We start from the raw sequence: 25,765 nt of genomic DNA on the forward strand, positions 1-25,765 counted from the left end.
CTCTAAGAACCAAACAGAGCCAAATATGAGTGAAGACCGTGTCTTCCGAACATCCAGACACTTTCAGATCACCCATCTGATCTCAGAAAAGCTAAGCAGGTTCAGGCCTAGTTAGCAGTTGGATGGGAAACCACCACAAAGCCCCAAACTAGACAGGGAAATTGGAAAAGCACCCTGGAAAAAGGCAAATGCAACCCGCTTCCATATGGTTGCCAAGAAAATTACAGGGGTGCATCCACAAAGTCTCCAGGAATCAAGCTTGATTCAAGAGAAATGTTGCGTTCTTACTTTACTTGGAAGCCAGTTACAAGTACGCAGCTGAAAGGAGAAAACATCTAGAGGAAGCAGAACACAACAGAACTCAGCTCACGCATACTCCACCCCCCCGTTTTGCTTTAAATGTTGGCTTGAAAGGAAATCACAACCCGGTTGAGCCAAGTACAATTCACTTTCAACTGGGACAGAATGGCACGTTATTGTGTAAGCAAAGAGAGAAATTCCTGAGTCTGGGACTTTATGGTCTGGCATTACAGCTACATTATCCTTTGGGAGGAACAAAGACCCGTCTTATCATTCCATCCAACCCAATCCATGATCTCCACCTCAGATCCCAGGGAAGAAGGGAGATGGGAACAGGACCCATTGTTTTGGGGGTACAATGTTGAAGCCTGTCCTTTATAAAGGACACCTCCAAACTTCAACCCTGCTTAAACCTCTGGAATGCAGCTGATGTGATTGTGTATAGTTGGGTGCGAATGTGGGAAAACAGTATCCTTCAGCCCCCGTTCAAATCTTTTCCAGAAATACACAATAGCAGCAATGTTGTTTTTGTACAATGACAACTTCTTTTGTGTTCTTCTCTTGCATTCCAGACAAAAATAACTCCCCAGTCAATGAACTGGCTTTTAATAACCATCTGAAGCTCTGAGAAGCACAGCTCACAGCAAGTGATGGCCAACTTTTCTTCTTTTTTCAGTTGTTCCAGCAAGCAACTGAAATATTACAATGTTGAAGAGGAAGTACATTAATTAGCATTTTTCTCTGTCTATGACATCATCTCCTCTTGCTACTTTGACTGCATTTCCTGAAGAAGAAGTCACATTATTATGGTTGGTTGCACAGTCAACCAGATGTTTAGATTGCATTTGGCATTTTTATCCAGCTGTTGAGTCCTTCCCAAGGATCTGTTGCTGCTGTTGCTATTTTACTGTGAGCCACCTGGAATCCATAACTGGGGTGTCATACAAATCCTGTAAATAAGTAAGCAAATAAATAGAGAAGCACCTTTTCGAGCAAGAACCCTCTCAAACCATTGTCATATGTTTCTGCAGGAATGATCCTCTTTTCTATTACCTTTGCCACAGGCTGATAGGCCCTCCACAGAACAATGATTTAGAAAAATATCTGCCACACTCTGAATGACATTTGTACTGACATATCCCCAAAGACGAAACCATGATTAAATGAAGCTTAGCTCCAATCTGGCAGGTTGTCAAGTTAACACACTTGCTGAAAAGATGGGTTTTCTTGCAAGACTAACAAAATGCTTCTTTGGGTTCTTTTGCATTTCCTGTTCTACAAGCTACCTTAGAGCCAGTAATGCAAACCGAGTTATAGTTTTAAGAGATACTCCATATAACTCAGCTGCATTCTTTCCATAACATAAGAAGAGTTTGGGTTTATGGAAAATAGTCCGTCATCAATTTTTGTCTCTTGATGAAGCTTGCACCCTATGGAGTCAAAAGCAACTGGGATTCAGCAGTATCTTGGTTAACTGCAGATCCTGAACCTTAACAGTTTGGAAGGAGAGCATTAATGGTCTTACCTCTAGACTTTTATATATATATTCCCTTGCTTACACTCTGCAGGGGACCCTCCATTCCTCAGTACCAAGAGTCAGTGACTCTAAAATTGAACTAGGAACTTTCTCCAGGACCTATCCAAGTCAGACAACTGGGGAAATCATGAAAGGAATCATGGGTTGTAACTATACAGCAACTGCAGTCCCTCACAAAAGATGGGAGAGAGGAACAGATCTTCACCATGGAGAACAAATGCTCCTTCACTAAATTCATCCCTCCACTGTTTTATGATAATTAAACTAGACCAAAAGTTTTCAAACCACGGGTTGGGGACCCTCAGGGATCATGAACAACTTAGTCAACTTTTTTTAAAAAAAATCTGATTAGGTTTGTGTAAGCAAAGTGGGAGGACTATCAAAACTCCTGCCGGTCTCTGTTCCTTATTTTGCTTGCTCTCAACGAGGCTTGCCATACTAAGAATGCTTGTGAGGCATAGATTAAAATTGGGTTATTAAAAGGAAATGGGATATTTCCTTCTTGCCTAACCCTGGCATCAATACAATCATGAGTTTTATCCATAGAAGCGAACATGTCTAGCTCAGGGTTGAACGGTGGAGTCTTTGGGGTTCTCTGAGCTTGGCTGTTTGCTTGCAGACGTTTCGTTACCCACCTAGGTGACATCTTCAGTGCTCCCTGGGAGGAGGAGGATGGTTTGGTCCTTCTTTAGGTTTTTGAGGGCTGCTCTGTCCTCTGCTTTGAGTTGGTGCTGATTCCGTGCTCTTCTGATCTGTGGTATGAATGTCTGCCTTATGTTTTCTTGGGTCTCTGTGTTAAGTCCTGTGGTTTTGAATGCTGCTTCTAAGGCTGCGCAGAATTCTAGCTGATTATGTTATAGTCGAGGTCTTTCTGGAGGATGCTGTGTTCTGCAGTGGATAGCGGTCAGCTGATAGCACTGAAGATGTTCCCTAGTCGGGTAACGAAACTTTTGCAAGAAAACAACCAAGCTCAGAGAACCCCAAGGACTCCACAATTTTATTCATGGGAAACTGCTGTCACACCAAAGTATTTACTGCAGCATTTCAGAAGCACTAAGCTGGGTCTTTTGACATCTAACTTTCCATGCTGCTCTGCAAATATTTTAGGGCAGTGTTTCTCAACCTTGGCCACTTTCAGCTGTACGGACTTCAATTCCCAGAATTCCCCAGCATGCTGGCTGGGGAATTCTGGGAATTGAAGTCCGTACAGCTTACAGTGGCCAAGGTTGAGAAACACTGTTTTAGGGGGTTTAATTTAGGATTGGATGCCAGTTCGAAACGTTCCTTCGTAGCCAGAAGAGCGATGTTTAAACCCATCAACTGTAGCTTGAAAATCACTATTAATGATACAGCATTTTGTGTTATGGCACTTACTTCAATAAACCACAGGGAAACCTTTGCCGAGCATTAGGCACAAACCCAGCTCTATCCAGTTTCAAGCACCGATTAAGGAGGTAAATGAGTTCGCTTTAACTATGGTTAACAGCCAGGCTACCATCTCTCTTAACAGCATCTATGGCTGAACAGTGAAGGGGAGAAGCTCTTTATGAGATCCATATGGAGCCCACCTAACGAACAGGTTTTCTGGCTCTAAGCTCCATACCGAACAAATGGACTCCAATGGTTTTCACAGCAGGAGATCCTGTCTCCTCAAGACTTGAAGGTATTTTATAAACACAGAGAGGTGAGCTAATCTACTGGAATTCAACCAAAGGCAACTGAAAGAAGCGGTTTGAGTGTTTTCAACTTAAAGCACCGCGAAGAATTGAAAAAGAAGAGAGAGGCAGCCAAAACCAACTTAAGAGAGATGCTCCAAACAATAACTGGAAATTTTGACATCCTTAACACCTAACTTACAACATTTTTTTCTTCTTAGGCCCAGCTCCCTCCCTGAGCTTGGCTCCGGATCCAGGTGAGCTGGGGGTGCCCTTTCTTGGAGGCTGCCAAGAGAATTCAGGGTTGTATGGATGATGGCATGGCCTTGGTGACGTGGAAAAGAGACGCTGCAGGATTGCAACCAATTAGTCGTATTTCCACCCGACCCAGTTTACAGAATCCAAACTTGATGGATTATGACTTCTTTCACGCTCAAGAACTGCACGAAATTTATTTCTTTATTAAATTTATATGCCACCCATCTCCGGCAGATTTTTACCATCCACCCCCTTTACAGATGCCCCTGAAAACATTCCTCTCTCTTAAAAGGGACAGCTGCCGTACAAAGTGCGTGATAGACGGCTGAACACGTTTTGGAAGGGTGAGTACCTGCTAAATAATTCTAAATTAATTTTTGCACAGCCCTCCCTATTTTTTAAATTCCTTTCCATCCAACCACACTAAACTAGGATGCCCTCAATGAGTGAATTAATGCCGAAGCTCTTAATAAAATGCTAGTAAAGATGCTGCTAATAATAACCTAAAGTTGAAAAGGAAATGTGGTTTTTGTATTCAATTTGTGGACGATCAAGTCACTTCCTCTTGTTTCAGAGAGCAACCAACTCCTGACTTGAATAAGAAAGGGTACTTTTATTTATCATGGGAAAATGCTATAGACCCTAATTATCTTGTCACAGTAATGTACAAAAAAAGTCTGTGGACACCATTCTCCTTTGTGCATACCAGATCTACCCAACCCTTCTTGGCCTGCAACAGACACTACCATTTTTCACACCACTGTGAACTGGAGAGACATGGATTCCCACTTTGTTGTGGAAGCTTACTAGGTGTGTGGTCCCTGTGTTTTATTCATTTAGATCAGTGTTTCTCAAACTTGGCAACTTTAAGATCCACTCACAGAATTCCCCTGCCAGAAGTCCACAAATCTTAAAGTTGCCAAGTTTGAAAAACGCTGATTTAGATGAAACACCGAAATAATGGGGAGATAACAACAGCCTGATTCCCACAAAAGATTAATATTTGTGTGTTCACGCGCATGTGTATGTATGTGTATATATATATATATATATATATACACACACACACACACACACACACAAAATTTATGCAGGATGTAAGCAGACGTCTCAAACGCTTATGACTTTTTTCTTGTTTATATAATTCTCATTAAGAGACTTTATACAGTAGTAAAAGCAAACATACAATATAAATCAGAGGAAAGAAAAGAAAGGAAAAAAATAAAATATATAAAGGATCAGCTTCTGACCTTCTTTACAGCAGGTACAAATAAATTTATCATCTATCCAGCCTCTTTAAGGTTACCTCATAATTCCTTTCTTCCCATATTTTCCCTTTCGAATCATCAAATCCATAAATCACCAGTTCATTTTTTCCCGTTTTCAGCAAAAAGCCCAATAAAGGGTTTCCAGTCACTAATAAATGTACTTGATGTCTTCACCCTAGTCAGACAAGTCAATTTTGCCATTTCTGTCATCTTCACCAACCATCCTTCTGTTGTGGATATTTCAGAATCTTTCCATCTTTGTGCATACAGTAATCTCGCTGCAGTGTATCTCTCCTTTTCCATGAGTGCACAAGACACACAATTTTGCTTCCAGGATGGGAAAGGTCACCCACCCCAGAAATGTTCTCCAAATAAGTTAGGCAACTTCCCTACACAGGTCAGAATGATTCCTGGGGGACTTAAGATCCCAAAACACAGGTTGGTGAAGGTGTAAGTGATATGTCTGAGTGCCACAGCAATTTGGGAGAGGTTGAATATTCTACCCTGAGCTCCCTTCCCTCCTAAGATGTATTCACTATGACCACATACGAGATTGGCTGATGAATTCCACAATTGCACAGCCACATGAAAACCTAATGAGGCGGGAGGGAGCCTGTCAGAAAAGGTTGAGGCGTCCATTCCTTCTCCACTTCAAGGACCATCAGCACATTAAAAACGGCAGTGCGCTGGTTGCTGTGCACTGTCTACAGCAGTATTTCTCAACCTCAGCAGCTTTAAGATGTGTGGACTTCAACTCCCAGAATTCCCCAGCCAGCATTCTGGGAGCTGAAGTCCACACATCTTAAAGTTGCTAAGGTTGAGAAGCACTGGTCTACAGCACCACATGGTGCATCTTATTTTCCCCCAGCAGACAGGAGGTGCCAGCAGAACCATCTTTTTAGATGCAATGGCAAGATAACTGCTTCTATTAATTCTTCTCTAAGTAGGAAAACTGGGGGAAAACCCACTAGTTTTGGAAGAAAATGGAAGTCCTCTGAAAATAAGGTCCATGGCATACAGCGTCTTTAGTCCTTGGTATTCTTGGAAGACTTGCCTAGAATGACTTGCTTGCAACAGTGGTGCTTATCCTATGTTGTCCTTGCAATGCTCTTGTGCCCTCAGCTTCCATACATTTTCAGTGCACCTCATAACAGAGCTCCAAACGGAAAAGCAAAGTAAACTATCACAGTTGCACATCATGGCCGATTAGTCTCCAAATGGATGCTCCATTTAGACCGCATTGCAACCACAGTGGGTAACTTCTAGATGGAAGGACAGAGATTAATCTGACTAAGATATCTTTTTCCCCAAAACAAAAATGAGAAACAAGCAACAAGTAAAATGTTTTTGCCCCCGAAAAGGGAAAAGTATACCTGGATCCTTCTAAATTCTGCTGGCCACGACATTGATCAGCTCCAACCAGCACTGCCAGTGGTCCAAGGTGAAGAGAGTCCCACAACACCTTGAGGACCACAGATCCATTTCCTCACGACTTTCCTCATCCTCATCCCTGAAAACTTCCTATAAACTTCCTATGAACTATATATATATATATATGTACGGGTGCCTGGATCTTTGTGAATGGTTTTTAGTGAAATTGCTTTAATTGTTTATATATTGAATCTTGATTTTTTGCCTTTGGCTTTCTCAGAGTCTGTTAGGACTGGGGCTGGTTACAACTACTGTAAAATAAAGAAAGAAACTTTCCCCCAAGACAACAATGTTTAATTATAGCGCTAGCAGGAAAGACAACACGGCTTTCAGCACACAGTTCTTAAACAATGCTGTGTCCTTATTATGAGGAGGAAAAAAAAACTGTTGTTCTTTAACAAGGAAATGATGAACTGAGCTGTTCTGACTGTTCAGTCACACATCTCCAGAAAGACTCTAAATTAGGGACAAGGGAGTATTTATTTCACCCTGAGAGAAGGAACATTAAAGAAAAATCCACTGTTCTTGAACAAAAGTCTGACGTCTCCTTTCGATATACAATCATTAAGATGTAACCAGGACAATAAATACTTCTCGAGTAGCAGAAAGAGTCCAAATTCCACCACGGAGATGATCCAGCATCACGTGCAGTTGGCGTTTAATTTACTCAGCTCGCAATTATTTTGCATTGCGTCTCCTTGCAACTTGGGACATTACTAAGGATTAGAATCGAAAAGGCACAGACACACAGATTCAAACGGGGAGGAGGCTCAAGTCAAGCCATGGGAGACACCATGGTGAAACCATGATGGTCTGATGATCTTACTTCAGCTTTCCTTTGCTTTACAGACCAACGAAGGTCATAAATGCGAGGACTGGTCGCAAAGTGACTTTTTGTCACCATCGTAACTTTGAATGGTCACTAAATGAGGCAGTCGCTAAACAAGGACTACCTTTTGGCCACTTAAATCTGGTAGCCCCATTACAAATAAAGAAAACCCTTTTCTAAGGAACAGCCATAGGGTTCATTGCCATAACTTAATGGATAAAAACAGAAAGTTAAGCACGGGAACAGGTTTCATAAATACGCCTCAAGTGATATAGATGCTGACCTCCTGTGACAAACAAGGCAATTAGGTTAGTGCTCAGTGTTAAAACATGACTGAATTAATGTAAAACCTGTATGGTAAGGATACAGAGGATTCTAACCCCAGATTATGGAACAGTTTAAGCCAGGGTTTTTCAACCTCAGCAACTTTAAACTGTGTGGACTTCAACTCCCAGAATTCCCTAGCCAGCAGGCTCACTGGGAAATTCTGGGAGTTGTAGTCCATACAGCTTAAAGTTGCTGAGGTTGAGAAACCCTGGTTTAAGCAGTTGGGTCAAATGTTTATGGACAAGAGTAATGACAAAAAAAGACTTCACACACTTAACAAATGCTACAGAAATGACCCAACATGGCATCTTAAAGAGAAAGGATTGAGTTGTGTATATATGCTGGAAAGGACTTTATTGTCTAAAATCTGGCATGAAACTTGCGTCTTCCCTGCAACAAACTCTTAAATCATGCAATATTCCTGCAAGAAACCTCAATATTCATACACTCAGTTGTATAGGTTAGGAAAAGCCAAGGTCCCATCTTGCGAGAATTCTCAATATCTTCCCCAGCCCAGGAAGCAGAACTGAACACGCTCTTTAGCTTATGGCCACACAAATCACAATTCATTGCGTAACATGAAAATTATCCCCCTTTGATCTCCGCTGTGAACTGTGTCGTATATGGGAACTGGTGAGGTAGGAGAAACTAGTGGAACGTGAATGGTTCTTGAGCATGACCCGGTTGAATACTGAACACCGCGGTAAGAGGAAAACAAGAGACAGAGAATTAAGAGTGAAAATACTCACTAATTAACGGGATTGATTTTGGGGTGGCTGAACCAGCTTATGGAATTGGACACCAAAGATAAATTCTATGACACATTTTATTATTAAGAAATTGCAAACAGAGGGGCACATTTCCTGTGGTCACATTCTACTCTCAGGGGGCTCTGAATACATCCTAAATTGGTCAATAAAAAGCTTCTCTTGCCGGGCTCCAGAAGTACCTGACTCCAGGAAGTATTTTTAGAAACATAATTCATGCTTCTCAAAATACTTCTTATTGGCACCCCTAGAATAATTCACAAGTTGGTGCAGGTGCAAAGAGGTCTGCTGTTCTGAGAGCGCTATTCTTCCTTTAATAGCATGTCAGCGTCTCTTGAACGATGTGCCTTCAGTCCCCTCTCTGAAGCCAAATGCGAGGCTGAACTCCATCTTGGGTTCCATTTCAGTTACCGTACAGAGACGGTGCTATTTGCTAGGTCTGAATCGTGATTACCTGCCAGGTGTTTACCTGAGCTTAATTGATTTTAATGGTCCTATTTCAGTGTCTCTCAATCTTGCCCACCTGAAGATGTGTGGACCTCAAGTGGCCAAGGTTGAGAAACACTATCCTATTTGTTTCTTTAGTGGACCATGAGTGGACAAGTTTATGATACAACCAATTCAAGTATACATGCGAGATTTGTGTACTAGATGAGCGTTAAAGTTATTGCTGCCCTCCAGCTCTACCCCCATGGCTTTCTTTCCACATCACACTAAGCTAGAATTCTTTTTAGCCTACAACCTACTGATAAAGCCATAACTGATGATACTGCACACAAACCAACTAACTGTATTATTACTTACTGTACTGTGGGAACTCTGATGGTAATTGACAGCTCAAAATTGACCCTATTTGGCAAATTGCATACTCTCAAGACATGCAGTAGGTTTGCCATTAAGGTGAAAAAGGCTAGGTTTAGAACACCCATCAACATCCATAAATGAATGTTATTTATTCTGACTCATCAACTATCACGTTCCAAGAAATTGAGAGAAGATAATATAATAATTTCCAAAGTTTGCAGACTGCTCAAACTATCAAGTGTTGGAGTAAAAAATGAGAAATTGAACTTATTTAGCCCTCTAATTTCTCTCCACCCATGGCTGGGCAGGACATATTCTCTATCTGCTATTCCACACCTTTAAAACTGGGTTTTTGATGTCTAAGCACAACGTACCACAGGTCTAGTTCCCTAAACATTTGCTTTTCTGATGAAATGATTTTTCAGGCCTAAATTCTACTCTACACCAGCCCATGTAGGAAAAACAATGCCAAGGAAAAACTTTGAAATTACATATTATTATCTCTGATCATAAGCAACTGTAATTTCAGAGGTTATTATCTCGATCCAACCATTCTTGCGGTAGCAAACAGTCTTCCTTTCTACAAACAGCCTGTGCAATTCACTGCCAGGACTTAAAAATCAAAAGCAGAGGTTTCCCCTGCTTCAAACAGCGTTGTGCAGTTTTTATACAAACACAATTACACTTTAGTTACTTTTTAAATGAGGCAGATGACTCGTGATGTGTCATTTCACGTTGTAACTGTCGTTAGCAGAAATCTAAATTGCGTCCTAAGAGACTATTCCATACCACTCAAGCTTCCTATTCTGAGATGCCGTTGCTAAGGTAATCCAACAATTGACTTGCTTGCAAAGGGCTTTAAAAAAGCAATTTTCACGTGACTTTTTTTTTTTAAAGGAACTTCTGGGTCTCCTTCCCTCACACAATCTAGATCTTGCTCTCCAAGTCAAAAGTGCACGGTGTTTTTAAAAATTGCACAGTCCCCTAAGAAGCTCTGAAGAATGCTCTCCGTGTTTCCGATACGGGGTGGAAAGCCCCTGTGGGTTTTCATATTATCTCATATTATCATAGATAACACATATGTTTGGATGAAAAGCCCCCTGTTGCTTTTTCAAATATTGTCCCATCAAAACCAGAATGGAAGATTGCAACTAATGCAGAATTTCTGGCAGGCTTTCTCCAAAACCATCATAACAAGGAACCTGCTTTCTCCATAGGCAGAAGAAGAACGTTGAGCCAAGGAGGGCAAAGCCACATTGAGACCACAAGAGATGCAAGAAATTTGCAAGATTTCTATGTGTCATGGTTTAATTTTTCTGATACCAGAATTCCTCTGCCCAATCAATGTGTTTTCTTAAGTACAGAGAAGTTTGCATACTCCATATCTCTTGCAAGCTGAGTTATCACTAGTTTATGATGAAGGACCCTGGACAGATATTCCTGCAGAAGAACAACATCTTGTTGAATCAGCCCAAGGTCCATGTCTAAGGAGTTCAACATTCTTTGCAATAGTTTTAGCAGAGAGAAGATACTTGGCCAGAAATCAACTACTGTTTGACTGATGGATCATGATTACCTCTGGCCTACATCCCTTTTTAAAAGATTCCTCCACAATATTAGCCACCATTACACATTTTAAATAGAAAATAAATCATGGTAAGGCGTCATTATTGAAGTCAGTTAAAAAAAAAAAAGAAGGAAGGGAGAAGAAAAACAGATACAAAAATACAAGTATGATGTAGAACAGAAATCTATTAGAGAGGGGGGGAAAGCCTGTGTATGAGTATGGAAACTGTTCAGATGCTTGCTTTCATATTCCACACAAATCCATTTCTTAAGTCCTCAAAAAGGCAACTTGTTCCATTTCAAATCAGCTAACTAAAACAGTCCACATTTTGTATTTTTTTCCCCGTTCACCATGAATTCAACTGTGACAGCAAAATCTGGTGAATAGCTTTTTACTCACTGGGTGTCCTTCCAGGCGCTCAGTACAATTGCTCCCAATCCTCGCTCCTGTTTGGTCCGTCTACAACTTCACATACCACGGAGATCAGGCATGCTCAGCTAAAGACACAAGGGTACTTCACAAAGTGGTTTCCATCGTTCTGGATGGTTCTGAAATTTGTAAGAACTACAGCATTTCTGCTTTTTTGTTTTTTTTAACTCAGCTGTCCCCATTTGAGAACCCATCTCCGAAAGGGAGGCAGAAATTATTTTGAAATTCCCCAATTTTGATTGGTGTGTTCAAACTTCCTGTCGCACCATGCTCAGTGCCTCATTCTTTAAGTAGGGATAGATGTGGGTAGAATGCAAAATAAGATTTGGGTCAAGTTTTCATGTAATATATAAGTAATTCTTCCTTACTTATATTGGAAGGCCAAAACGTTGTTCCTGAATATTTTATGCCCACACACATGGGAATGAGCTTTCTCTTCAACTCTTCTCCATGAGTTGCAGAAGATTCACGCAGCCTTCTTGTTGGCTATTTCTTTTTTTAGTGTGTTTTTCACTCAGGCGGTGTGCCGAGGACTTTATTATCAAGTGATTCATCAGTGTTCAAGGCATTGAACAATATTTACTTTTTTCTCAGATGATTAGGCAGCTTAAAAATAAACTTGGAAGCCTTCAAGAAGACAGCTGACTGCACTCCATCTGCACCACAGATGGGAACCTCTGTCCTGCCAGATGTGGATCACTTGCAAACCCAAAGAGTCAATAGCGAGCATTACATCCAGCCACACTGGGAAGGCTTTCTTGATTTACACAACAGGGCCTGAATCCAAGGGGTCTTGTTTAACAGGCCTGCAGCAAGCAAAATTACAGGCCAACAGCAATGTGATAATTCAACTGAAGTCAAAAATATTTCTGAGGAACAGTAACTTTAAAATAGATATAAACACTCTGTGGGTGTCTAATGACAACTAATCTTGGCTAGGTGGAAAGAGTCAAATCTGGTGTCTTTTATTGTACTTTGATACATAGTGGTATCCCAAGGAGTTATCTTTGCTAGCCACATTATCCAAGTTTTAACGGAAACCAGAATTAAATTCTAGGACATTTCTATGCAAAATGTAAGTTCTCTCACAGCTATTTTTCCATGCATTTATGATTTGGCATTTTTGAATTCTTTCTACTGTCTTCTTAAGATTAGCAGGCAGCTATAACTAGCGAGACATAAATTTTCAGAAATCGGAGGAGGGCCCCAGCAGAACAAGTTGTGGACATCAAAAAATGCATTGTGGAGCTCCTAGAAGGAAAGAGACGAGGAAGAGGAAAAAGCTAATAGAAAACAAAGGCACGCTTGTCCACCGAACATTTTTGCATGCTAAAGCTTCCGTTTTTCAAAATAGTTTTCCTTAAGTTGTCTGGGCTGAAATGTGTATTGTTCAATTACTTACGAAGAAAAGCTACTTATGTGACTCCAGATCTCTCGTTTCGAGTCATGTAAGAAGTCATCCCATAAAACAATTCCAAAAAATGTGATCCGTATTGGAATTACAACCGTACTAGTACCCCCACCATGTTCTCCTCTTCCTCCCCAAACAGCTTACTGCATCTACCACTACCTGAGATTAAAATCTCAACAGAACAAACAAAAACTGAAAAGTCCAAACAAGGTTATGTGCCATCAAGTCATTTTCAACTCCTAGCATCCACACAGATAAGATTTTCTCCATAACAATCTAACCCTAACCTGTTTTTTCAGGTCTCCCAAGAGTGCACCCATTGTCACTGTAACTGAGTCCATCCACCCTGCTGCTGGCTGTCCTCTTCTTCTCTTTCCTTCCACCTTTCGAGCCTTCTCCAGAGAGCTGGGTCTTCACATAATGTGTCTGAAGTGGGATAATTTGAGCCTGGTCATTTGTGCCTCGAATGAGAGCTCTGGATTGATCTGTTCGATGATCCATTGATTTGTTTTCTTGGCTGTGCATGGTCTTCTCAGGAATCTTCTCCAAGTTTCAAGGTGTCAATGGTCTTCCTATCCTGCTTCTTTAAGGTCCAACTTTCACTTCCCTAGAGTGTCACAGGGAATATCACAGCTTGCATGATTCTGATCTTTCCAAACAGGGGTAGAAAATGGTTATTTATACCCTAATAAAATGCTTCCAACTCTGAATGCATTTTGCATACTACAGAACAGAGCAGACTCAGTGTCCAATCCAGGTTCCAAGGAAGTTTTTGGAGTGATGCAATGTGAGTGTAGAGACATAGCCCTGTTTTAGTTTCAACGTTAAACTCATTCTTAATTTATCTACTTTTTAGCAGGTCATATTTGTTTAACTCCACCTGATTAATATCATCTCAACCTTACAAAACGGAGACTTCAACACATCAGTCGATTTCAGCTGAGCCAATGTTGGCATTATTACAAAGAACTTTTCTATTTCTTTGGGTTACTGACTGCCTTAAGGATTACTGAGTTTCTCCTCCTGTTGCAATTCTCATTTTGCAATTAAACTTGTATTGGGGTTCATGGCTGGTAACATTCATGCCTCAAAGTCTGTAACCCATCTGGAAGCAAAATGCTTTAATCAAGGAGAGGCAACATGTATCTTCCACAATCGAATTAATTCCATCTGTAGCCATGAGAAAGCACTTTGTATCTCTCTGGTCACCTGTGACTAAAAAGCAGAAAAATAGCCAATCTTTGAATACAGGCACTCTGTCTTAAGCAAGGGGGGGTTGTCTCCTAGGAATTAAGTGACATCATACTACATTACATCATCAGCCTGAACCATGGCATGTTACACAGATCTTTGATTAAAGATGGCCAATCACTTTCCCTCCGCCCCCTTCTTTTAATGCTCCTCTGAACAAAGGCTTCAGGAAAAAAGGAAAATTACATTCCATCCTATTGCACGCCAGCGAGTCCTAAGGACTCTGTTTGTCAGCAGAAGACATCTGGATCGATCTTGCCAGGGAAACATCATTGCGAGTTGGGCTGCTGAATGCAAAGGCCTTCGGACCCAGGAAGAAACCAGGCTGGAATACAGAGCAGCGGGACGGATGCCTGCGAAGGGCTTACTCCCATTTGAAAGCAAACTCTGCTCCCCGGCCTTGCTTTGCAGTTCGGTCAAGCCTACTTCGGTTTGGGTCTCCCCACCAAGGGCAGAATTGGAATCAGACTTGCACTACGGCGCAGCTTGAATTTCATGAATTCCATGAAGTTTCTCAGCCCTGTTTAAAAACTTTTTTAAAAGGGGAGGGGATGATAGAAGTCAAGAGAGGAGGAGGGAGAGGACCCACAAGAATCTCAACCCAGGCACATTCTCCTGCCGCACAGAAGCGCAATTAAACTCCAACTCGCCTTTCTTGCATTCTCTTTTTCTCACACAATACCCACCCAGGCGCAGATAATTCATATTCTAGCTTACGCATCCCAAGACCGTTCAAACTCAACAAAGGACACTAGGCCTGAAGGCCTGGCATAGAAGTGTCATCCAAGAAAACTGCATTCCGCCTTGAGAAGATGCGTGGTCTGCAAGAAAATGACCACGTCCAGATTTAACACAGATTAAATGTCTGTCTGCCCTCCCAGGCAGCAAGTCGTAATAGGAAATCCAAGACATGTTCATCTGGGAGAAAATTCCTTTGCATTCCAGGAGAGGCTGGCACAGGATTGCACTTTCGGGAAAGAAGATATCATGACAAAATGTAAAGTCTCAAAGCTGGACGTGGACCAGCTTGTGCCTCCCTCTCCCCCGCCCCCCACAACCTTGTATACTTATTATTTTAAGGGCAAATCCCAAGTTTTTTTCTACTAGAATCCAAGCACCACGTGGGAACTATCTACACTGTCAAAGAAACCCCACACAAAAGCAAAACTATTTTGGCCCAGGGCAGGATATCCCACCAACTCCTCTCCCATTTCCAGTGTGGCAACTTACAATTGCAGATGCAGTTGCTAAAATTTCCTGTCCCAAATCTGCTGTTAAGAAGGGAGCGCCTTCTTCTGCCCCAAGAGCAGCCCCCTAAATTTCTTTGCTTAGTTACAGCTCTTGGAACAAAGATAGATGTGGAATGACCAGTTCCCCATTTCTGAGAACTGAAAATCCAGCACACTGAAATCTGTTTCCAGCCATGAACAAGCTACAGGTTCTTTGTAATACGAAAAGTAGTATTTTCTGGCAGAGTTGCAGATTAATTTTTAAGATGCCTTATTTTTCTTTTTTTAAAATCAATCGTCGCCAAATAGTTTTAGCTTGAATGTAAAGCATCCTGCAAATTAAAGTGTCTGCTGCAGTCAGAGGAGTCACCCACCCTGTTACCCGGGAAGCGTCCACGTGTGTCCACATCACTCACTAGCAACCCGGAGAGAAACCACATTCAAGTAGTATTTGTCCAAAACTAACGTCTGATATTTGTCCAAAGTGCAACAACTTGAATCTATGAACTCCTGGATAAAAGAGATAATTTTCCAGAAATTTCTCTAATCCCATTCCACCCGAGAGAGTGCAAAACAAGCAGATGTTATCAGTACTAACCATAATGGGATCTGATTTCTGGAAAGCTATTTTTAATTTCTTAATGTGCATTTCCCCCTAGTTAAATGTAGAAAAACAGTAAAAACAAATGCCTGGAAAATTCAACTTCCTGGTGAGATATCGCCTTCCTGCCCATATTACGCAGGCCAAAAACAGTTCCATATAGCCAGGGAACCACACGCATTTGTTCCTCTTTCATGAAACATGCATTTGTTCGCATATATTGCACAGGGAAGCAAAACAGACAAATGTGATGTAATCTTATCCTCTTTGTGCCTGCTTAAATTGCTATAAAAATAAAGACCAGAAGCTATTCAGAAGAATAACTCTGATGATTACCAGCAACAATAGACCCCAGCATGTAATTACAAGTCCTCCGTCTGAATTTTCGGTGGCTCACAACTCTTTCGGCCCTTTCCCTTCAGCTACATGACACAATAATTGTTGTTATTTGTTCTAAAAATATCTCGGATAGTCGGACATGACTTAACGACTGAACAACAACTCAGACTCGCAAATGGGTCCAGTGGAGATGGTCCTTGCCCACTCGTATCCCTAGTTGACTCCAACCCCATTTTACAGCTGATCCTCCTCCTCTTCCCAAAGCGAGAGGAAGCATCTGAACTACTGATCAAGAAAAACAAGTCTGAAGATTGCTTGTATCACAGATTCCATGGCTCTGATAGGCTAGCCAGCATAGAAATACCTCTGGTCACTCTAACACAAGACCGTGCATTTATTGCCTTCAACCAACTATTGAGACCATTTCAGTGTGAAATAAGAGTTGAAGATGACCACTTTCACCAAAATACACAAAAGGAGCTGCTGGAAACTGTTCCTTCCAATATGATCCATCTAAAAAGGGGATGTGAAAAGGAGACACACACACACACACAGATACACATTGTTTTGCAGGTGGAAGTGAATACAATACAAAGTTCACAGAAATCTGACCAATGTATCCTGCAGCAGAGATATGAAGACACTCCCAAGCAAGGCTAAGGTGAGCAAATAAAACGTCTTGTACAAACTTCTGTGTGCCTGTCAGAGTTGCAGTTTCACCAGAGCGTTAATTGGATTGAGAACTGAAGTCCTACCCACCTAGGAGTTACGGGTTTGGGGAGGCTGCCCTACAGAGTGAACTTGGACTAGGAAAGTCCTGCCCGTAGAAGAGCTAGCACCAACTCCTGGTGAAGTCCCACTGCTCCCTTTGCCAAAAGATACACTACCTAATTAGCTCGGTGTCAATTTCCCAAGCGGACGACTGCCCCTTCCTTCTGCACCCTTTAGCTTCTGTGCCATAGCTGCAAACCCGCAGGAGCCGTGATAAACTATGCACGCTTTAGAAACGTGGTGTTATTTCCATAAACTATACTTCATTTGTCAAACAACCTGTCTCAAAAGATGACATCCCAGGTAAACCCAGGTAACCTTCCCTGTTCACATTCAAAACCTGAAATATGGCTTAGAAAAATAGATTAAATATCAGGTTGCATACATCAAGGTTCATTTTGTGAGCAACTGTGATAAATGCTAACAGGCAGATATAGGCCAATGGAATCGCTAATGCCTTTGTGTCTGTTATTTTAATTACAGCTTAGCATGAATTCTTTCACAACTGAGCTTTATCTTAAATATTCCCTCTGCTCTCTTCTTCTTTAACTAGAGCTCTGTGATTCGCCATAGTTTTATGCTGAGACTGAAGCTCTCGCAACAGTGCACGAACCACGTATGCGCCAGTGCTTAAGGAACCAAGATTGCCAACTGTGAGCGGGGGCCGTCTGCTAAGAAATGGACCAGCCTTTCAACCATGTATTGTATATGACAAGCGTAGCAAAGGTGCTACGGAAAAATCAGGGCTAAGCTATGTAAGAAAACACAGACAGACGTTATTTCATGTCCATTTTCCATCTGCCAGAATAGACAGAAAATTGGGGCCCTTCGTCCTTAACTTGCTTGCCCACTGGGTGTAGAGTCTGCTACAGAATAATGCATGCTGGTTTCCTAATTACCTCACTCTGAATGGCACACTCATGTTTAGGATAACAGACAGGTCTCATGAGAGTGCCTCAGCGCACAGAAATGCACACCGGGTTGTATTCTTTTCTCTCTGACTCTGTCTTTGCTTCTTCGTGGTGCACACCAGAAACTTGTGAGGGACGCATAAGCCAAATCAAATATGAACCCAAATGAATTGCCCAAACATATAATATTAAAGTAGAAATGGTGCAAGAGGAATTCCAGGTTATGAATTCCACCATGCTCTGTTCATGTTTCCAAAAAATTTGGAACACTTCTCAGCTATCACCACATTCATACTGTTGACAGAAGAAGATTGATAGCTGTCCTTGAGAAATTGGGGGATAGAGAAACAGGAGTGTTGAATTCTCAGTTCTCTTGGGGCACAAGGAGGTTGGGAGGAAGAGGTGCGTCTTCAGAATCTTAGTGTGTCTTGCAAAATGTAATTCACTCAGTCTAAAAGCAATTTCAACATAGTATGAGGGTAAGCTTCAGCTAGATAGATGTCTTCTGCTAGTTTAAGACATATAAAATGTTTTTTTAAAACTTTTATGGGTTTTTTTGAATGTCCTAGTTCATAACAGCTTTCCCTTAACGATAGGTCTTTGCTGAAGCAGTCATATGAAAAATCCAACACTGTCTATTCAGGGGCAGTTTAAGTCATTTTTCACGGGGGAAACCAAGGTCTTGTAAATATTCTGCACATCTCCAGCTACCACCAGTGGTGCTCAGGAACTGTCAAGGGTGCTGAAAAAAATTGCTCAAATCCCTTGAACCAAACTGCACTTCCCAGGATTAATCGGAGGCACGGACTGGTGACAAATAGATCTGAAAGTAAGCCGAACGTATAGCCTAGGGTTTCCATGCAACCCACCAAAATGATGAAAACAGATACAGCTGGAATTGGTCTAACTCCAAAGTTCAACTTTTGAGCAACAAGTGAATTCAGCGGACAAGATCACCAGTGAAGATTCCAGAAGGAGGGATAGACAAACCATGCAAAAAAACAACAACCACCTCCAGTTTAGCCCCTGGTGTCTCCCAACTTAAGGGGGAAAGTCACAGCTTTGTGGCATTTTTGTGCAGGAACTTCCATGTCCAGAACTAGTAAAAGAAACTCGAGAAGGAAAGGCTTCAGAACAAAGCAGAGCAGACCATCCAGGGCTTTTGCAAAATAACATCCTGATCTGTTTAATTCGTATCCCACCTTTCTACAAAATAGTACTAACAACTCTTGAGTTTTAAGGGTAGCCAAAAGTGTTTTGTGATTTCAGTCCACAGAGAGTACCCTAACTCTAACCATTCTCACTGCTCCACCTCACAACCCAGCATAGATTACCTACAATAGAGTTATACCAAAACCAGACACCTAAGCAAAATCTTGAACTTAGTTATCCCATAGGTTAAAAACCCTCCACAGCTACCTTATTAACCTGGTTAGGACATTTGGTGAAGAGGCTGCTGTTCACATCACCAGATAATGGGTTGGATCAAGATTCAGAGAAGTCCCACAGGACATTACTCAGAACGAAAGTAACTTGGTTTCAAAGGGCCTACTCCAAACACCACCAAGTATGAAGGCAACCTATTGTTCACAGGATGTGGCATTTTACAAAGGTTGAACAATAAAGAGATTTTATGTAGTATACACAGTTCCATTTCTATATACAACGCCTACCACACTAAAGGAAGATGAATAATGGCGATACATTGGTTATTTTTTGATAGAAAAAAAACCATGAATATGTGTGGTGTCTTTCTTCTCACTCCCATTATATCATGTCAATTTAGGAAAGGATAAATCCATACGTCCCCTTGACCTTGGCCACGTGGAGAACTTTGTTCTGAACTAGGCCCATTCAAAAGCTACATTAGATTTAACTACACGTTGAATGGAATTTGACAACTGGGGAGAGTTTCTTCTCTCCAACCCTGGGCATGAAGCATCTTCTCTAATCTCAAGGAACAAAGGGCTGTTGAAATGAAAAAGAGGCGGCTGTGTTGACAAGATTGCAAGCCCCAGATGCAAGGCCCCAATTAGCAATATAGATCTAATCTACAGATCTAATCTAACCACATCTGTGGGGCACCATGTGGAAGATAAAAAGAGCATGAAGAGCTCCTGCCAGGAACCCTGCTTTTGCCACTGCTAGAAAAAACCTGCTTCTAACAGCAGCTACTAAGATATTCCATTAGCAACAGCTACAACAGGGCTGTTTATTGTCGCTTTTCACTTCCTGCACTGGAACTATTAACAATCGAACTGGTTGTGTTTACTGGAAGTTTTTCTTTAGTTATGCTCTCTTCAGATCAAGCTTGAGTGACAAGTGGACTCCAATCATCTTTCTCATTCCTACAGATATCCATCTGTATCTAGCTATGCTTGCATGGTTCACCTGGAGCTGTATCTAATGGTGTTGGCATTCCTGGGTCTACATTTTCTTTGGGAAGAAAGAAAGTAGTTGGGAAAGGATTGGTACCTTGTCAGAAACACTAGAGTCCTTCCCTTCTTATTGTTAGGTTGGAGTTTATGAAAAGCCTCGTGTTGCATCTCATAATGCTTTGAAAAGAGAAAAGGACTGTCATGGGCAAAAAAGGACAATTGTTTTTATACCACACTAAATCATGCAAGAGCAGATGGAGCGCTCTTCAGGGGGCAACGAAGAAGGAGGCCTGAGTTTCACAGCTTATCTCCTTGGGGCAGAAGGTCAACCAGGAGCTACTGCTACGTTTCCTGGTGATTCCAACTCTGTCAAGAGATTCTAGCTTCTAGGAGTTTAGGAACAATGATACCCCAAAGTTTAAATTAGATAAGAAAGCTGGGGTGGGTGGGGGAGGTCTGAAGTACTTTAAAATTCTCCATGTGCAAGCATTGGATATGTACGATAACTCTGGTGAAAAACAGAGGCTGATTTCTAGAAAAATAGAACGAACTCAGTGCAGTTCCATGTTTCAGTCGTCCATTATCTTAGGAATGTGGAAGTTGTAAGAGAAAAAAACAAAGTGAGCACGAAAGTTGCAAGAGAAATGGGGCATTTAGACTGAAGGAACAGAACCCAAGGCATAACTGTGTGTACAGCTGAGTTCAGGATATAAATCACAATGCACATTTGTATTGGAGAGGACTGCAAGGGAGTTTCAGGAACAAATCCTGAAGGTATTCTATGCCTGATACCACATCTTCTGGCAACACAAAGATCAAATCTTTTTCCAAATACTCAACAACCAGCCTGAAACAGCACTGCCTTGAGCTCCTGAACCAGAAGTGGAACATAAACCTAACAAGAAAATAATTAAAATAAAATAAAATAAAGGAAGAGTGTTATGAAGAACAGATAAAGGAAAAAGACTTCTGTGCTGACATACCCAGCCTCCAAACCCCAGAGGAGAAAGATGACTTCACATCACACAACAGAGGCATACGAGGTATCTTTGGGAGCAAGGCTAGGTGCCCAGTGCATCCCCCCAGGCAAATAACGGGAGGGCAGTCAGCTAGATCTTCCAGGGAGACTGAAGATCCAGCTCAGCGGCAGTTTTCACACATGGGCTGAGAATGAAGTTCCAGGATTCCCACCACATGCCAGAAGGATTTTTATTTTAAAGCAGCAGAATGAGTGCTATAAAAAAAACCCCACACACATGGCGTACGTAGTTTCCAAGGAACAGATAGCATGTGTTGCTCTCCCCTACAACTACACATTTCACTCTACATACGGATGACAATCCCGCAAGGGCTGGGGATAATTTAAAGGCGATGAAGCTCCTTCTGGTTCTCTCCCCTCCACCAACCCCCGTCGGAGTACAATGGACAACGTTCAAAGAGCTGTAGTTTATAATGGAGGGGAGTTATACCTTATTATCACTTTAGGAGTTTGAAAGAAGATTAAATGTTGCCTTTAAAAATGCTTGGGGAATTTCAAGACTGTACTACACTACCCAAGTCAAAATGTGTTGATTTATCCGGGGCGGGGGGAAGGCATATTAACCGTTAATGCAACTAGATTTTTTTTTCGTGCCTTTCAGTCAATCTTGACATCTGCAGACTACCTGGATGAGTTTCTGCAGTTTTCTTGGTAGGATTTTTGGAAGTGGTTGGCCCCTGCCTTCTTCTTCCTAGGGCTGCGTGAGTGGGACTGGCCCAAGTCACCCAGCTGGCTTCCTGCCTAAGGTGGGACTAAAACTCATGGTCTCCCTGCTCCTACTCCACCACCTCAATCCCTACACCAAGCTGAATCATGCCGTAGCCTACTTTCATATTACAAAAACTACAAAAATCACCATATTAAAGAGTTCCAGTGCTTTCAAAAGGCTGCCCAAACTTAAAACAGCCTTCGGGGAAGAGTCAGCAACTCAACACAGTAAGCCCACGTGTACTTTAACCTCTTTGACGTGTGGTCACAAAGATGGGTTAATAGAAGAGAAAGGGGTTATTATTAACTCTCCTATTCAGAATGGTCTGCTTGATGGGCCCGCATTTTCAGCGGCCTTTTCTCTAAAGCAGTTTTCTATTGTCTAGTACTCAGTGCATGGCAGGATATAGAATTGGAACAAGCAGACCTAAATCCAAAAGAACAATGCATGGAATTACCCCAAGGAGGATTCACCCCCAGGGTTGCAATGCAAGCAACTTTGGAGAGGCGGGGGGGGGGGTAAAATATCACAATACCTAATGGATTTCATGGACTGGGGCTTTAAATGCAATGGGAATGGCCCAAACACCAATGTTTGTATGGTGTAACAGCTGATTCTATCAACCAACAAGCAAAGGGATATTAGTTACTGGCGATGTGTTCAGATTCTTGTGGAAATATCTGGACACTTCTGGGCATCTTTGACACACAAAGTATATCCTTTGGAGCAGTGTTTCTCAACCCTGGCCACTTGAAGATGGGTGGACTTCAACTCCCAGAATTCCCCAGCCAGCATGGCTGGCTGGGGAATTCTGGGAGTTGGTCCACCCATCTTCAAGTGGCCAAGGTTGAGAAACACTGCTTTAGAGTATACCCTTATACTCTGTAGTGTCTATACAAGCTCATGATGTGTTCATGAAGTTCAGTATTTCTATTCTTTTTTTAATTTTATACAGATGTAAGGCTCTGTCATTGTTTCATTTGATACCCACACACACACACACACACACACACACAGTGAAAAAAGTGGAATATTGATTTCTTCTCCAACTCTAATCCCAATGAAATCATTGGCTTTATTCATGGACAGGGTGCATAAATTCATTTGCCATTTTGGAGGATAAAGCATTGCAGAGTTTGAGTAGGTTTATCCCATTAATAATACTACATGTAGCAATGCTGCAAAGACTTGTCCCTACCTAGGTATACAACACATACAGGTAGTCCTTGTTTAGCGACCACATGCACAGCGCAATTATTTTCTTCCTTCTCCTACTTCTTGCTATTGTCACTCACAATTACTTTATCATTACTGGGTACAAGATAGCAAAAGAGAGAGAGAGAAAGAGAGCGAGAGGAAGGAAGGAAGGAAGGAAGGAAGGAAGGAAGGAAGGAAGGAAGGAAGGAAGGAAGGAAGGAAGGAAGGAAGGAGAGAGAGATTCAGGAAGGAAGAAAAGAAGGAAAGAAGGAATCAGAGTTTGCATTTGCAATCAGAGAAGAAAATAAGTGACTTGGGCTGCAGGACAGACACAATGATGTAATATATTCAGCACTTTACATGAGTAACAACTTTAACCTTCATGATTTACAGATGCTTCACGTCCTTCAAAGGCTCTACAGAAATGTTTACAAAAGCTGTAAAAACAGACAAACCTTAATTAGAGAGAAAACCTAGAAAGGGAAATTTTGGAACAACCTCATCAGCAGCTTTTAAGCCTATCCCATTTATCCGTCCGAGAAGCCAGCACTTTGCTAAATAGGAGGCTACAGCACAGAAGTGGTGCCACTGGAAGGTAAAGGGAGTATTCTTTTATTGAAAAACCAAATATTAATACTCTGAAAAGAAAGGAAAACCATGCATCTCAGGCAGAAAAACCGAATGGCCTGTTTTCAGATGCACACAGTACACTGATCCACTTTCAGCCTACATTTTTCTTGGTGCAAATAAGTTGAAAAGGCAGAAATGTCCAAATTTTGCCACGGCTGTACGCTCGGTAAGCAAAAGCAATTCACTCAAGAGGCACAAAATGGTATTTGCCAAGGGAAAGTTGGTGGCCCAAAAAAGCCAGCGGGTGGGCCAATGCCTCTCAAAAAATGACAGAAGGCAACGGTTACCCCAAGACATTTCAATCACATTTCTAGCCAAGCCCAGAATAAAGTTCACTTGTGGGGAAAATGAACATTAAACATCAAGGAACCGTAACACGTTAAGCCATCCGTTTGACTAAAAGCAGTGCTGATCTCTCCTCGTTACAAAGCGAATAATGATGCACCCACCCGGACTCTGCATCCTACACTCACAATTTAGGCCAGTGTTGTCCAAACGTGGCCACTTTAAGATGAGTGGACTTCAACTCCCAGAATTCCCCAGCCAGCATGGCTGGCTGGGGAATTCTGGGAGTTGAAGTCCACTCATCTTAAAGTGGCCACGTTTGGACAACACTGATTTAGGGCCTGTGCAAGAGCGAGACCCCTCTTTCTAACAAGAGGCAAAAGCTGTGGGGAGATTTACTTAAAGGGAAGGTTGAAAGCGACCCCAGCAGGGCCTTTTTCTCAATGGGTGACTCAACCCCTGTAGCAACCCTATGCTAAGCGGTGGAGTAGGAATGGAAAGATCTTCCCCAAGGCCTCAACCGTTGCTCCTCTGCCTCTACACCCAAGTGAGCAAAGATGAAGGGAAAAGGGATATGGGGGTGCTTCTGAAGTCTTGCCATTTACTCTCCCAAAGGTGGGAGGGAGAAACTCTCTGTGTCTTCTGGTGGAGATGGCAGGAGTCACCTCAAATTTTCAGGAGGGGCATCTCCAAGGAAAGAGGCGGCGGCCGTGGAAGGGAGGCTGAAGAAGCCCCCTTATGACATCTAAGGCCACCCATAGTTTGGGGCATTTCCAGTTTGCGTGGAAGACAAGTGGAGATCGCCATCCAAGGGCCCCTTCAGGACAGCCTTCAAGCACCACCGCTCGGTGATGGGGAGGGAGGAGAGTCTAATAAATAAAACGATTAATCGTGAATTAATTGGGAGTAGGGGAAGAGGCGAAACACAAACGGAGCCAGGGAAGCACGGAGGCAGCTCCAAATTATCCCGCATTTAAACCTCAAACTCTGCATTTTTACGTGTGGGAGGATGAATCACCGGAGCCATTTTTAGGCGACACCAATTCAGGCAGGATCTCTGTACCACTAATCCTCCCGGCTGCCTTTTCCTCCCGCTGGGATACAGCTTGTTTGGGAGATCAACCAGACCTCGGCCCCTCTACCACCATCTCCATTTTGGAAAAAGCCTGGGGTGGGCGGAAAGGGGGGAGGCAAAGGCCGGCAGGTACATAAGGATGGGTGATGCTGCTGCTGCTGCTGCTGCGATCTGGACGTCAGGCAGCAGGTCCACAATGACGTCATTTGCACCACGACATCATCGCAGCATCATCGCAGCACGTGACTTGCTGCAGACTCTGCCGTTAATGCAGCCAAATCTTGCAAGGGATTTGAGAGGGGAAGGGAGGAAGTCAGAAAGGGAGGCCTAGACCAGGATTCGGCAAGAAGGGAATACAGCGCACGCACATGCACACGCGCGCACACACACGTACTATATCCCTGCAGAATAACCAGAGTTTCGGGCTCCCTAAAGACAGGCCAGCTAACAATGGCAGCTCTCCGAGGCGCCCCCCTCCCCGGTTCCCAGCCCACGAAACCCCCCGTGTGTTCCTCTTTCAGCCTCCGGTGCCTCGGAAAGGCGATTTTCCAAGAGGCTCTTCTTGGAAAGAAGCAGCAACAGCAGAAGCAGAAGCAGAAGCAGAAGCAGAAGCAGAAGCGGGGGGATTACGCGCGGGGGGGGGGGCGCCGGGAGATCCCATTCCGGGAAGCAGGAGGTCTCCTTAGAGCACGGCCCGCTTGGGATCGGGGGGGGGCAGAAACAGATGGGCAACCCCCCATCCTTGCTTCTCCAGTGGGTCGCCTGCG

At 42.6% G+C, this 25,765-nt stretch overlaps 1 protein-coding gene across 3 annotated transcripts in view; it reads right to left on the minus strand.

Annotated features, from left to right (window-relative positions):
• The window catches only part of TTYH3 (tweety family member 3), a 61,035-nt gene that overhangs the window by 34,284 nt on the left and 986 nt on the right, over window positions 1–25,765 (minus strand). The window lies entirely within an intron of this gene.

This window comes from Python bivittatus, unplaced genomic scaffold, assembly GCF_059951505.1.
Source record: "Python bivittatus isolate LINGU-HERP-01145 unplaced genomic scaffold, Pbiv_v1 ctg000560_np1212, whole genome shotgun sequence".
NCBI classification, from domain to species: domain Eukaryota; kingdom Metazoa; phylum Chordata; class Lepidosauria; order Squamata; family Pythonidae; genus Python; species Python bivittatus.